At 40.7% G+C, this 12,846-nt stretch overlaps 1 protein-coding gene across 1 annotated transcript in view; it reads right to left on the bottom strand.

Moving 5' to 3' along the window:
- LOC111146761 (ankyrin repeat domain 46) overlaps positions 1-5,682 on the bottom strand; it is a 32,786-nt gene extending 27,104 nt beyond the window's left edge. The window contains exon 1 of the mRNA XM_022502445.1: positions 5,624-5,682. The gene's annotated coding sequence lies outside the window, so the exon portion shown is untranslated. The remainder of the gene's footprint in view (positions 1-5,623) is intronic.
- Positions 5,683-12,846: the final 7,164 nt, after the last annotated feature.

Below are 12,846 nucleotides of genomic sequence, written 5' to 3'. Positions count from 1 at the left end.
GATGTATGTATACACACACACACACACACACATATATAATAGAATACTATTCAGATATAAAAAAGGAGGAAATCCTGCTATTTACAATACCATGCTTAAACAAGGAGGACATTATGCTAAGTGAAATATGCCAGACACAGAAAGATAAATACTGTATGATCTTATTTATATGTGGAACTTCAAAAAGCCTAACTCATAGAACCAGAAAATAGAATGGTGGTTGTCTGGGACTGAAGGGTGGAGGAAAAGATAGTGGTCAAAATGCATAAACTTTCAGTTAGAAGATGACTAAGCTCTGAAGTTCTAATGTACAGTACAGTGATTATAGTAATACTGTATTATATACTTGAAATTTGCTGAGTAGATCTTAAGTGTTTCAACACACACACACACAAAGGTAACTATGTGAGATAATGGATGTGCTAACTGACCTGATTGTGGTAAATATTTCATAGTGTGTAAGAATACTAAATCATCACGTTGTACCCCTTAAAAAATTATGTTGTGCAACCTAAATATATACAATTTTATTTGTCACTAATACCTCAGTAAAGCTGGAAGAAAAAGGAACAAGAATCCTTTTAATCTGGAAATTAGCTGTTCCTTTGCCACTGATTTTTTTTTTAAATTTTATTTATTTATTTATTTAATTTATTTATTTGACAGAGATCACAAGTAGGCAGAGGCAGACAGAGAGAGAGGAAGAAGCAGGCTCCCCGCTGAGCAGACAGCCCGATGTGGGACTCGATCCCAGGACCCTGGGATCATGACCCAAGCTGAAGGCTCTAACCCACTAAGCCACCCAGACGCCCCTGATTTTATCTTTATATATAAAGTTTATAAGCTGATCATTCTTATGTCTACTAACTGGTTCATCAAAAAGGGACTTTATTACAAAGACATAACTATAAACTTAAGTTTTAATAATAGCAAAAATTATTTTAAATAGGTAAATCCTTCGTCCACACTACAACAGAGTGCTTTATGGAATGCCTAGACACAATCCAATTCTCTATTTTCCTTGTAAGAAATTCTCTAATTATTTTCCTTGTAAGAAATCTAGAAAAAGTCTTTAGTAGAATGGTATTAAGCAAATTTGGCATGACAATTCAATAGTATAGTGACAATCTCAAAAGTTCTTTAATTTTTAAAGGGTGAATAACAAAACAAAATCAACATGGAGTCAATGAAAAATTTTGCACCAGAAGAGATTCATCAGCTTTACATGAAGAAAACCATACCACTGAAAATGATTTAAAATAATAAATTGAAAAAATCCAGGGGAAAAAATGTGCTTTAGGAATATGCAAAAAAACAAGAACCCAGGGTGAGAGGAAAAACTATTAGAAGGAGATTGGGATAAAACAAAACTCTAAGTTAAATAAAAACATTAAAAAATGTAAATCCAAATTGTGAGCAGTAAGAAACAGAACAAATATTGCAGAAAATCAAATCAGGGACAGAAAGGCCTCCTTAAGAAGTGATGGAAAAGAAAAGAAAAAACTTGAAGATTTGTGACATGGTTAATACAAGTAGAAACCAGAGCCAACCCATGAAAATTTCCCACAGGGGGAAATAAAAAATGAAAAAGCAAAACAAAAGGCACAAACTTAAGAAAATACTTGCCTCAGCTGAAAAAACAGATCGAAGGACCTGTCATCTTGCAGATAAGATTGATGGATTAAAAAAATCAATGGTCATAACACTGAACTTTGAAATATTTTAATCACTCTAAATCTTTACAATGCAACAAATGGCTGTAGCTACAATGGAAACAGTATAAACAAGAAACAGTATAAACAAGATCACGGAAAGAGCTTACACCCACAGCTAAAATGATGTAAATATACCATATGCTGGGTATCTCACTGATTACTTTGTATTTGTATGTGGGCATTAACTTACTCAGAGCAAACACAAGAACCTAAATTCACGTCTTCAAATAAAAACCACACTCTGGTTTTGTTTTGTTTTACATTTATTCCCTTTTTAAACCATGCTGTCTTATATTATTATTTATTTGCAAAGAAGTATTAGTCTTCACACTTTGTAAGTAACAGAAGACAGGCGTAGCTTTGTTACTTATGAATTAATTCTTAAAACAGAAATGATGTATATCAACACAGTCAGTTCTTACTACTACTACTACTACTACTACTACTACTACTACTACTACTACTGAGATAGCACACTTCAAAATAAATCCTAGTTCTCAATTTCTGGATCCATGTATTTTTGTTTTTAAATGCACAGCTGTAACACTTGTAAGTTAGTTTTTTAACCTAAGGTAAGAACAAAGTGGTAAAAGAACGCATGTCACCGAAGCACTTTCATGAGTCCTGAAATGTGTTATATCAAAAGGACAAGCTTCCCAGTGTATTGGTTTTGAAGGTTAATAATACATTATTATTATCAGTAGTAGTAGCATAGTTATTTACTTCCAACAGTTATTGATAAAATAATCCAAGCCTAGCTGCTAAGTGGGTGAAGCTGGAAATAAAATTAGTCACTATGAAAATGACTTCAGTGCTTTCAAATAATTTATGTATGAAAAATTTACAACTAACTTTTTCTAAAGAGTTGTCTATAGCTCCAATTCCTCTCCTATTCTCTCTGTAAAACCAGGTTTTAGCCCAGGTAAGTACTCTTTCCCCTGAAAGTACTCTTGTGCAGTCCCCAAAGACCTTCACATTGCTAAATCCAATGGCCATTTCATAGTCCTCATCTTACATGACTTGTCAACTGAGGAGGAGACACAGATGACTACTTTCTCCTTCCTGAAACACTCTCTTCACTTGGTTTCCAGCACTCCATATTCCTACCTTGAAAGGGTTTTTTTTTTTTTTCCTTCTCAGTCTTTGAGGTTCTTAATCTCTCCAACCACTGTATGTGGAAGGCCCAGAGCTCAATCCTCTGTTCTTTAGACCAGATTTCATACAATCTCATGGTTTTAAATACTATCTACTTGTTAATGACTCCCAAATTTCTATTTCAGGTTGCAAACTTTCCCATCAACTCCAGCCTCATATAACTCCATGTGAACAGGCATCTCAAACCCGACACATGTAAAACTAACTCTTAATTCCCACTCCACCCACCTCCCCTTAACTCTCCACCCTTAAATCTTCCCCATCTCTATAAACAGCAAATCCATCCTTCCAACAGCTGGAAAGGCCTTAGAATCAGGCTTCATTCTTTTACCCCTATACTCCACATCCAATCCATTAGGAAATCCTGGCAGCTACCAGCTGGTCTAAGCTCCCATCACCTTTCACTTGGATTCCTAAACCGCTTCCTAACCAGTCTCCCCTCTTTCATCCTTGCCCCCACAGTTGATTCTGAACAAAGCAGCCTTGCTAGCAACTCTTTAAAAACGTTAAATCAGATCCCCCAACTCCTCTGCTCAAAATCTTCCACCCACTCCCCTCTTCACTCAGAAAAAACCAAGGTCTTTACCAGGACCAGTCAGCTCTCAGACCCTTCTGCCCTCCCTTAATCTGCTGAAACCTGCTGGCCTCCTTGCAGGTCCTCCAGTAGGACTGGCAGTTTCTAGCCTTCTGCACCTATATATATATATATAATAAATATATTATACATATTATATAATATATATAATAATATATATTAATATATACTAATATATTATTAGTATAATAATATACTATTATTCCCCCAGATAGCGCCATGGCTGGCCCTCACTCCCTCCAGTTTTGTTCAAGAATCTTCTCCATGACGATGTTCCTTATTTTAAAACTGCATCTGTTTCTTCTCTGGTTCTTCTTATCTCCCTTAGCTGCTTTATTTTTCTTCTTAGCAACAGTTACGATCTGACTGGATATACTTTAATTTTTCAATTATTTTGTTTATTGTACCCATTCTCACATTCCTCCAGTGGAAAGTTAGCTCCAGGAACACAAAGATTTTTTTTTCCCCACCCCTCTTCCCCAGTGAGTAGAACAGTGCGTGGCCACGGAAGGCATTCAATATACCTTTGCTATAAGAATGTTGAGTATATAAACTCTTATATCCTGTTAAGGCTAAGAGATTTGGGAGATTCTAGTATCCAACCTCTTTCCTCTTGGGAAGCAGGACTTCCCTTCCGATGTTCACAGGAACCCTGGAGATTGTTTATCCTTCACAGTAAGTAACTCAATTTGCTCTAAACAACATGCCCAAAATCTCTTCATTCCTTTTTATTTCAGTGTCTCTCCAGCGCCTCTCCTACACCCAGTAAGATGTTAACTGTCACTGAAAACCCTTTCATCTCCCTTCAGCACTACTGTCCTAATTCTGCAAAGACAAAGTGAACTCACTAAAATGAGATCGAAACACAAATAATGAAGAATAGTAACGAAGCGCGCACACACACACACAACCAAAGAAACCCAACTCTACTTCAAATCAAACTGCGTTGGTGGTGGTGAGGGCCCAAGTCCAAGCCTGACTTACTATCCACTATAATCTTTAATGAGCAAACATTTTTCTCATTAAACTTCTTCAAAACTAAAGAGAAGTTCATAGAAGGCTCTTGGGTATAGCCAGGAAAATTACACCTGAGAGAAATCGGCCCAGGCTACAAACCAAATCAAACACACACACACACCCTTCTAAAACACGTGTGGACTTTTAACAGAAGCAAGAACACTGCAGTAAGGCGGATGAGGCTCAGACCCCAGCCCACCCTCTGCTAGCTGTCTGACCTTCAACAGGTGAACGCAGACTCTCCGTGCTCGGTTTCCTTATCTGGAAAATGGAAATGGTACCTCACAGGGTGGCTACAAGAATTAAACAGAGCTATTCAAACACTCGGCATCATGTCTGACACACAGCAAGCACTGCAAATAGTTATCCCTATAATTCCTGAACCACGGACATTGCAGCTGTTTAAACTAGGAGCTCCTTGGTATCACCGTTATTTTTTTTTTTTTTAAGAGTGAGACGTGTCACTATTCAGCGGTATATATGTATTTTTTACCTAATTATGTTCAGTAGCCAATTTTAAAGAATAAATGCATCTTCTCCCCCAGACAGGGCGCTGCACTGGAAAACCCGGCAGGTGAACCACCCGCTTCCTCGCACTGCACATTAAGAGGCAAACGGCTCTTTAAACACGGGGCCAGGTGCCATTCGAGACGGTTCAGTCTCACCGCAACAGCTGTTCACACCTAGACTGCGGGTCTCCCTGCGATCCGCCACGAACTGCCGTGTTCCTGCCGCGAAAGCATACGCTCGCTCCGCGTGCCACAACGACGCGCCGGCGGAGGGCTGCGACTCGGCCCTCCCGATTAACCGTGAGCGCGCTCCGCCCCGGGCCCCGCAAACCCGGGCTGGCCCTCTCCTGCGGACGACCACAACCTTTACCCACAAACACAAACAAGAACCCTCGCTGGCCTTTTCCCTGCCCTCACGAGCGACACACCCTTGGGGGAAGCCACCGCGGACCCGCGACGCCCGGTCGGGCTCCCTCCGGCCGCCAAGTAGGTGCGGGGGGCCCCCGGCGGCCTCGCCCTCCACCCCTCAATCCTCGGTCAGGCCCCGGCCGGGCCTCTCAAGTGCGTCAGGGCCGGCAGGGGAGGTGTCAGCGGTCTGTCCTGGGGCCGCCCACGAGCCCCGACCCAGGTACCTTTGACACACGGCCGAGCTGAGGAAGGAGCGGCGGCAGCAGCAGGATGAGGAAAGGAGAGGGGCGGGCCATAGAGACAGGCGGAGCCCCACCTCCGGGCTAGAGCGGCCTTACGCAGCGTCGGGCCGCACGCCCCCTGGAGGCTGGAGGCCCGAAAGGCTGCTCCGCTTGCCCAGAACTGGAAACTCGGAATGAGCCTGCTCTGAATTACGGAAAGGACAGAACCTGGCGTGGGGAGAAGAGAATGACAGGCCAGGAAGAGGTTTTTCGGACTCCAGTCCAGGAGCATTTTGCACTATCCTATTCTAAATAGACATTCCACACCCTCAGCTAAATGAAGTCTTCTAAGCAAGGACCATTTTATTAAAAGCCGTAGGTATCAATTAATAGTCACTGGCCTCCAGGTAAAGTTAATATAGAAGCCAAATGGACAAACTCATAATAGTAACTGCTTTAATTCTAAAATATGATGCAAAGTTTTTTTTTTTTTTAAACAATGGTTGGATATTTACATCCCATTTTTTAGGATTCCTGAACTAAACGCAACGTGTATACAGTCAAAACTCACTAAAAATGTAGTGGGTAGTGGGGTAGTAGAAGTTAATTTACTGGAAACATAAAATTATATATATATAAATATAAAAATATAAATATATACAAATATATATTTATAGTAGGTATACATATAATTAGGTAAATAAATATATATGTATGTTTATATATAAATATATTTGTATACAAATATATATATATATAAACATATATATATATGTTTTAGTTTACCAGCTCTGTTCTGACAGACTTCCTCTGCACAGTGATTACCCCTTCTCCAAATTCTAGCACCTCTCGCCTGACCAGGTCACCCTCTGGGATGTCTCAGGTCCATACACTCAAACGTTATTATTCAGTCTAACAGTTTGTTCTTGGTAAAGTCATGTAAATGTTTAAGATAACTGTCAAATTCAAGAGACTCTCTCTCAAATTTCGTTCACATAAGAATTATGATTTCAGGGCATTTCACATTTTCTGGTAAAGTGACTAATCATAAGTATTAAATACTCTCTGAATGGGTGACTTTTATTAACCAAAATGTCATGGATATCTCCCTTGTGGTTTGGGTTGACTTTATAATCTCTTCATTGATGCCCGTAAATTGTGTAAAATCTGCAGAGAATCTAAACCTTTCCCAGTGTGTTGATGGGATGCACTTCTCTCCATTAATTGGCTTACTAAACAATCTGAGAACCTATTTATTACTTCTATTCAAGCATATTTCTTCCTCTTTGTGAATTACTCTTTTCGTTTGATTTGAAAAAATGCAGGCACTCCACAGTTTTTTTCTCTGATGAGATTGAAGGAGTGAGATGCACACTACACATACTCTGTGACTCCTCCATGCCACCACACCTGGGGACATCAGCAAATTGGTCATTAGGAGTATTCATAGAACCCATTTCTATGCTTCAACAATAACTTAACGCTGCCTGTGACCATGAACCACATGAATGTATCTCACTAAATGCAAACCGGAGTATTCCCAACTGCATTTCTACTTAGCAAGAGCACCAATATATCTGTATTCACTCCAGTGCTACTCAACCGGAGAAGAGGCCTTGGGAAATCTGAGTAGAAAGAGATAGCAGTCTTTATTGTAGCTAAAATATGTTAATTTTACAAGCTTTACAGAAACATTTGGCGTGTGAACATACTTCAGGGTCTTGGAAGGGAACTGTACAAAGAAGGGGTGGGCTGTATTAGTTCCCTATTGTCCCTGTAACAAATGACCACAGGCTTAATGACCTAAAACAACACTAAGTCATCCTCTTATAGTTTAGGAGGTAAGAAGTACAAAATCAGTTTCACTGGGCTAAAATCAAAATGTAGGCAAGACTGCATTCTTCTGGAGGCTCTAGAGAAAATCCATTTCCTTCCCTTCTCCAGCTTCCTGAGGCTGCGCATATTCTGTGGCTTGTGGCTCCTTCCTCCATCCTTAAAACCAGCCATCTAGCATCATTTCTCCTTCTGACCTTTGCTTCTACTCTTACATCTTCTCTAACTTTGATCCTCCTGTCTCATTATAAGGACACTTGGATAACATCAGGCATACCTTATTAATCCAGAATCTCTCCATCTCAGGGCCTTTAACTTAATCACTTCTGCAAAGTCCTTTTTACCATGCAAGGTAACGTAGTCATAAGTTCTGGGAATTAGGACATGGACATCTTTGAGGGGATGTTATTCAGCCCACTACAGGGCCCTAAAGCTCCAACTCCTTTCTTTTCAGGTAAATCTGCCTCTTCTTCCTCAACACCAAAATCTGTTTGATCCTGAGTTCTGATTGTGAGACTTCCACTGGGGAGCAATACCTGTAATTACAACTGGGATAAGTGTTATGAAGGAAGAGAAGAGATGCTATATAAAGGCAAATAATATGGGACCTAATTTAGGTGGAAGGGCAGCAATACCTTTGAAGAAGTGATATTGCATCTGAGACACGAAGGATGAGGAAGAGTTATTTATGCAATGAACAAGGGCAATGATCCAGATGAGGGGATAGTATGTATGGCCTGGGAATGGAAGTGTCAGAAGGTCAGTGTGGTGGTGCCCAGCTGCCTCAGTCAGTAGAACATGTGACTCTTGATCTCAAGGTCCTGAGTTCAAGGCCCACGTTGGGCATGGAGCCTAGTTAAAACAGAAGAAGGAGGAGGAAGAAGAGGAAGAAAAGGAGGAGGAAGAAGAGAAAGAAGAAAGTGAGCATGGCCCATTTGTGTCCCTACCATTGAATCCTTAGCACTACCACAACGAATGGCACATAGTAGGTGCTCAAGAATATTAGCTTAGTAGTTCTCAGCCCTTGCAGCACATTATAGTCACCACAGGAGCCTAAAACTACCAACACCTACGTCCTAGTCAAAACCAAGTAAGAATTGTTTTGAAGTACGGTCCCAGCATCCACATTTTTAAAAGCTGCTCAGGAAATCCCAATATGCAGCCAACACGCAGGGTTGAGAATTACTGTGTCAGATACAGCTGAGCGAGTGAATGGATGACAGAAAAGATTTGCTTGGGGTAGGATTTTCTTTTAGATCATTTTTTTCTGGTTAGGGAAAAAAGTGTTGGACTGATTATATATTACTATCCAGTCTTAGGAAATGCAGAAAGGATTTTCCCAAACATAATTGAACAGTTATCAGAAGGGACTCAGAGTGATCTAGCAACCCTTCCAGTGTAACCAATTGTTACACTGTAGAAAAGAGATATGTTGGAATGGGAAAGTGCTTTAAAAACCCATCATAGTGAGGTGCCTGGTTGCTTAAGTGTCTGACTCTTGGTTTTGGCTCAGGTCATGATTTCAAGGTCGTAAGATTGAGCCCTGTGTTGAGCTCCTTGCTGGGTGTGAAGCCTGCTTAAGATTCTCTCTTTCCCTCTCCCTCTCCTTCTCTCTCTCCCTCTCCCTCCCTAAAATAACAAAACAAAACAAAACAACACCATACCTCAAAGGAAGAGGGATTTCTACTTGTTCTTGAGCTTTACTCCTGTTCCAGGTTGGTTTTTGTAGTACTAACAAATGACCATCAGAGGGAAACATGTTCCTGAAAATGTTGCTTCCACGGGCGTCCCATCTCTCGTTCCTGGCTAGGGAGAATCAGGTGTTTTTAACAACACTAGGGATTCCGAAGGCTTAACCATCGAATGAATAAATTGCATATATTTATCTACACAAGAACTAGATTTATTTCGGTTCCCCAAGAGTTTAAACATTTAAGCCACCAGAAAAAAAAATGAAGTTTGCATGTGTGCCAAGCATTATTATATCTGCAACACTGAGGAAAAAATTGGGAGCCTCAGGGGATAATCTGTCCCTCCAGCAACCAGCATAACTAGAAATTAAGTATGCAAGCAAAACCCTCAGAAAGGGATCTCTCTCCTTTTGTTAATTGCAAAGTAAACATCTTAGATCTTGAATTTCTGGAGTTACTAAGATAAGGGTTAGATCCCTGGAAAGAAGAAAAGAACTTGACTCCTTCTCTGCAATACCCATTTGTTGTTTTCTTATCCACACATGCCAGAACCACACAGATGAATATATTAGACTGACTGACTAACTATATATATATATATATATATATATATATATATATATATAAGACATATATTAGACTAATTAATGTATGTGATGGGAAAGTATACAGTGCTTAGCCCTGATTAAGCTTCCCTTCCAAAAGTTAAGGAACTGATCATTAGTAAGGGAATACCTTTTGCAAAGGTGTAAGCAAATGCATTGATTTGCAAAGCCTTTAAAAGCGACTGGTGAGAAGTTATGCCTGTGATCAGCAGGTATCAGTCATTGAGTAATGAGATAGGAACTCTTAGGAATGTGGAAGCCATATCTTACCTGGCATATAGGGATTATGTGGGGAACCTAAGAGACTATCTCCCAAAGAGCAACACTGTATGTTGTTGAAAAAGTCAATAAAAACTCTCCAGAGTGCATAAAAAATGATGAGGTCCGCATGTTGTTCATTTATTTTATACTTCAAAACAAGCACTAGAAACTCAGAAGTCAGTAGGTTTATAAATTTTTTTTTCAGAAGCAGGCAAGGAAAACCAACAGGAAACCAAACCAAAAGGCCTAGCCTTTTCTCCTTTCCTTTCTGGCCCTAAATTTCCTTCCTAACCTTCTAATATTCCCACCCCTTAGAGAACATGCTAGTTCAGGGTTTGTTCAGTGTGGGCAAAGGAGAAGCTAGGGAAGGGTTCATGCTGGTCCCAGAGGGCTCTGGAATGTCTGCTTGGTCCAGGAAATGAGCAGCTCGTTCCAACAATCTGTGTTGTTAAAGGGTTCATTTCAACCCTGGAACGCTGCTAAGCTCACTCCGGGGGCTCACAATGAACCGACATTTTTGGCTTAGAGGGATCTTAACTCTTACATTAGTCTCAAAATAAACTCCTGGCAATCATTCAAACAGAAGCCAAGCTCCTCTCCTTCTCAGTCCTGAAACACACTCTAGGGAATGAGCTTTATCAGAACTTGCCTCAGTTCTGCTCTCTTCCTCTCCAAACACGGAGTCCGTGCTTTCATTTCCACCTTTGTGAAACTGTGATGCCCCAGTCAGGAGAAAGCCCGAGGCTATTCTACTCTGACAACTATTTTCTGCCAATATAACTGGACTAATACATCTTTTGAACTTAAACTCCTGACCAGCAAGAAAGGAAACTTGTGACATTTTTATAGGGAAAAAGGGGATGGGGAGAGTGGATAAGTAGTGCGAATTATTCTTAGCCTATGCATTTGTTTTAAGGCAAACAGAATCAGAAAAGACTTTCAAATGATTTTTTTTAATAAACCTCAAAAATGTATTTTATGTATCTATCTTCCAAGCTCACGAGATACATTAAAAGAAGAAATGGAGTTAGTTATCTTTTGTGTTTGTTTTTGTCATCATCCAGCAGGATTTTTTTTTAACAAGTCCCAGGTAACACGTCCTTACCACACTTGAGCAGGAAGGTTTTACGATTTTTTTCCTACAGTGATTTCACTAAGATCTCAGCCCATCTTCATTATCACCCTTAGCCCACACATCACTTCTGTTTTAATTCCGAAAATGAAAAGGGACAAGAGGATATGACATAAGAAAAATAAGGGAAAAAGACATCTTGACACAAACGGCCCACAGTTAATTGCAAAAGAGAAACTAACACCGACATACATAATTGATATAAATCCAGTCACCTGTAAGTAATCTTCGATTTAACTACTCTGATATGTATTCAGTCAATATATGAAAAAAAAAAAAAACCCACCTCTGATATACAGTCTTCCTATTTTCTCCCTTAGCACGGTGCCATACAAGTCCTGGGGCGTGGAACCGCTTTCCCTTTGCACATAAATAGGTGCACTTGCTGGAATGGTGCCTCTGGAAAGCTCCTCCAGCAATGGCAAAATCGCTACAGTTGAGTTTTAAATAGAACCTGTCTCCAAGTGGTTGACTTTGCCACATGTATGTTTCATCACTGCCATTTACTTGTTTTACTCAACATTTTGCAGAAAATCAAAGTCTAACTTCCCTTGATGGGGACCCAGATGCAGTAGATTTCCATCCCCTCTTCCTCTGCACACTAGACACGATACAAAGAGGGGGACCTCCCCAGACATTCTGTGGGGACTCGTTTTAGTGCAAGGAAGAGCACGCATGCGCGCACAGAGTCCAACTCACACTCCCGGCTTCAGCCGACTGCTCCAGGCGCCTCCACCCCAGACCACGGCTGCACCGCAGAGCCCGTCCGATGAGGGCTCCTGTGGACAGATGGAAAAGCCATTAGGAAGTACAGCCAACTCCATGTTCCCACATTTCCGGGACAAAAACCACATTTAGTGCAGGAGCCGTGCAAAATCACCAAGGTCAATGCCTTTAAATCAACGGGGTGTCTAACCTCTTCCAAGATGTTACACAACCAAAGCCCAACTGGTGAGCTGAAGACTTTGCCCTACAGAAAAGTAAACAGGCTACACGGCTGGACTGAAGAGCCAAGCCCACCACGGACTTTCCCCATAGCTCTAATTTTTCTAATCTGGAAAACTGTTCAACACATGACTTCTTAAGAATACAACAAATAGCTATTATAAGGTAACTTATAAGCAGAGTAGAATTACATGTCAATAAAGTGGAGGGAGTGGAATACAATGGTAAGGCTGAAAAGCCATCCTTTAAAAAATTTTTTTTAATTAATTTATTAGAGAGAGAGAGAGCATGAGCACAAGCAGAGGGAGCTACAGGCAGAGGGAGAAACAAGCTCCCCACTGAGCAAGGAGCCCGATGTGGGACTTGATCCCAGGACACAGGGATCATGACCTGAGCTGAAGGCAGATACTTAATGGACTGAGCCATGCAAGCATCCCTGAAAAGCCATTGTCTAAGGGATTATTGGTGTTAGGTATACATTTTTTCTTTTTCTTTCTTTCTTTCCTTCTTTCTTTCTTTCTCTCTCTCTCTCTCTCTCTTTCTCTCTCTCTCTCTTTCTTTCTTTCTGACTTTTTATTTTAGGGGGGGGAGACAGAGGGAGAGAGAATCTTAAAACCAACTCCCCACTAAGCAGGGAACCCAATGAGGGGCTTGATCCCAGGACCCTGAGATGGTGACCTGAGCTGAAATCAAGTCAGCCACCCAAACGACTGGGCAAGGTGCTCCTGCTATACATTTTCTAGGTTAACTCAGCATGCT

This window comes from Enhydra lutris, unplaced genomic scaffold, assembly GCF_002288905.1.
Source record: "Enhydra lutris kenyoni isolate GAN:26980312 unplaced genomic scaffold, ASM228890v2 scaffoldscaffold14, whole genome shotgun sequence".
Taxonomy (NCBI): domain Eukaryota; kingdom Metazoa; phylum Chordata; class Mammalia; order Carnivora; family Mustelidae; genus Enhydra; species Enhydra lutris.
The sequence above is the reverse complement of the archived record's forward strand: the minus strand, read 5'-3'. Positions and strand labels throughout refer to the sequence as shown.